This window comes from Cornus florida, unplaced genomic scaffold, assembly GCF_030987335.1.
Source record: "Cornus florida cultivar Cherokee Brave unplaced genomic scaffold, ASM3098733v1 CherokeeBrave_3.0.0_Hap2_Chr08, whole genome shotgun sequence".
NCBI classification, from domain to species: Eukaryota; Viridiplantae; Streptophyta; class Magnoliopsida; order Cornales; family Cornaceae; genus Cornus; species Cornus florida.
Window position 1 is genome coordinate 31,391,240 of NW_026775578.1, and position 3,135 is coordinate 31,394,374.

Below are 3,135 nucleotides of genomic sequence, written 5' to 3' on the forward strand. Positions count from 1 at the left end.
AACAGCTATTCCCTACGGCCGTTCTTTCTGTAAGTTCCAACCCTGCAATTTATCCATAGCGCTTCTTATCTTTCTTAGTTGTCTAAGCTTTTGTCGCATTCTTATTTGAATGATTTTCACTAGGCCTTGGGACCAGAATGAGCCAGCTCCAATAGAAAAGGAAGAAGGAGTATCGTATCGGGTAAAGTAGGTAGAAGGATTGTGGGGATGTACTCAAAGAAAAAAAAGGTCATATTTATCATATTTGTCAAGCTTTCAATTTATTATCATATTTGTCAAGCTTTCAATTTATATATATTTTGTCAAGCTTTTAGTCTTTTCTCAAAAAGTCAATTTGCATGAAATAAAAACTTCTGAAACTAGACCAAACTAAAGCAAGTTCTAGAACGCAATAATGAGCTCTCTTCAAAGTAACAAAATCAGACATATTTTGAAGTATATAGTGGTATTTGTATATATGAGTAAGCAAAATTCTTGGCATAATTAATGAATAAATTAATAATTTTGCTAAAGAAATAAAAATAGCTACAAAAAAAACATACCTTATTTTAATTTTGCTTATAATTCATCGATTCACATGTTATTACTAATTTGTGAAAACCATTATTCAAGAACAGCCTGAACAATTCAGGATGAGATTTGCTCCTAACTCAAGCTCAGTTTGATGACAAATCTTTGTTCAAGCCTCAAGCAAAGTCTGATATTGCCAAGATATGGATTCTAAATTATATTAGGAATAATGTAACTATTATAATAGAATGTTCTGAAATCTAGGTATTTCCTCGAGGCGGTTACATGTTCTTTTATATAACTTTTCATTTTTATCTTTGTTGTTTTGGAGATTATTAGTGCCTAACATCCGTATGGCACTTCCTTAACCTTATAGGTGAAATCGGCATGATCTATTCATCTGTTCTTTGGAATTTTCCGTCTACATCTTTATTACCTGTCAGGTGAAGAAGATTGTGCAAAAACAGTTTGGTTTATTCCAAACAATGTATAAGCCATATCTAGAAGAACATGCAACCAATGACTTGTTGAGATTTTCATCATCTGGTGGTCACCAAGTAAATATATGTCAGGTCCGTTCAAATCCTTGAGTTCTCAATTCCTAGACCAGATTTAATCTTGTATCTTCTCTTTTTCTATCTTTTTCTATTGTTATGAAAGAGTCCAATATTTCCTTATCAATTATTCAGGCATTCAATTTTATTCGGGGACTTTAGTGACTCAGTGAGACCACACATATATTTGTAATTTCAGTGTTGAAACATGATACTCTTCCTACCTTTATCTAGTAGAATCATATAAAAGAAGTGTAGCTGGCATGAAAAGTTCATTATTGTACTCTTGTTTTGATATGTTCCTATTTGTCAACACCAGGATTCTAGTTTATCTGCACAGTTTCCTCCCTTGTTTCTATTCTTCCTACGACGGTCAAAAGCCAAATGAGGATGAGAGTAAGAGAAGATAAAAAAGTGGGTAAATTTGGTATGAAGTTCAACTCTGATGGTGTAGATTGATAGGAAAATGAAACCCAAATATTTCTAGCCTCCCATATGCTTCAAATCCTCTTTGTGTGGAAAAAGAAAAAGAAAAAGAAAAAAAAGTTGCTTAAATTCAATTACAGATTTCCAAATGGGTATCTAACTCAACAATTTTGTTTGGATTGCATTAACATTACATTGTCTTTGTAGGTTAAGTTATACGCGAGGTTGTGATTAATTCAAGGGAAGAGGTTGCTAAATGCATGCGGAAAGTTGTGAGGCAGGCTGTTTCTGGAATACTGACTGTTGGTGTTGTTCATGGAGTTAGATATCTTGCAAATAAGATGCACAAGGCTTAGAAAGCATGGACATGAACTTGAAATAGTGACTGTTGGTGCTGTTCAAGTGCAAGGCAGGCTGTCTCTCCTATTTCAGTTTATTTAAGGATTGACCTTTGGCGGCATTTGAGAATAGAGTGGCAAGAGGAAAAGGCGAATAAGGTATGATATGGCCACGTCTTTATTGCATCGTATTTTTATATGAATCCAGTTGTTGTTGCTGTTGCTGCTGACGGTGAAGGTGCTTCCTATCTTAGGCCTCCTGCGGTAACACGTCCCCCTGGACGACCTCATATTAAACGAATCGAATCACAATTTCAAAATGTAAGGCCGTTACACTGTTCGCGATGCGGCGAGAATGGTCATAATCGTCGAATGTGCAAGGCTCCTATACCAGGATAGAATAATTATATAATTGCTAATTCTAGTGGAGTTATTTTGTAATCATTGCTAAGGTCTTGAAAATGGAATTATTTTGTAATTACTATTAATTCCAATCTCACATGATCATGCAAAGATGTTTTAATGATGTTTTGTGATCTTGATTTTGTGTGTATTTGTTTATAATGTCTCTTATTTTTTAGTTTTTTCATTTAACTATCTTCACTTAGGGTGTATTTGGTGTTATATTTTCTTTAATTGATTTGCATGTATTTGAAATGTAGTATTTCAAAAGGGCTTTTTCTTGATGATGTGACCATACCTCTTTATTTGCCATGGTCTAACGCTGATTTACATAATTTGGCTTTTTGTTCAATCACATGGCTAGTCACAGAATAGGACTCTCTATAAAAAAAAATCAGCTCTAGCAGATACATAAAACCAACCCACTTTCTCATTATCTCTATAGACAAAATTATATGGCGAATACACAAACCAATGGAGCTGTTGAAGTAGTAGTCATTCATTAGTTCTCTTTGATGTATGGAGCGATGTATGGAGCAAAATTATTTGGCTTCCATTCATTATAGCATTATAAGTTATTCCATTTTTAACTCCTCATGACACTTCGTGAGGCCACGAGACCCCTCCGACGTAAAGGATTTTGCTACTTGCCATTGTCTTCAACCAGCAAATGTTCTTACTTCATATATAATAAAATACTAGGAAATCTCCTCACTATATATAATAAAATACTAGGAAATTTTCAAATTCTAGTGAATTGTCTTTTATAAATTCATTCCAACCCTTCTAAAAATATTTTTGTGTTATTAACCTCTCTCATTTCAACCCGCCACGATCTGCTTACATAACTCCTAATTATAGACTTGGAAGGTAAAACTCCATCAAATTGCTTAAGGAACGCTGGT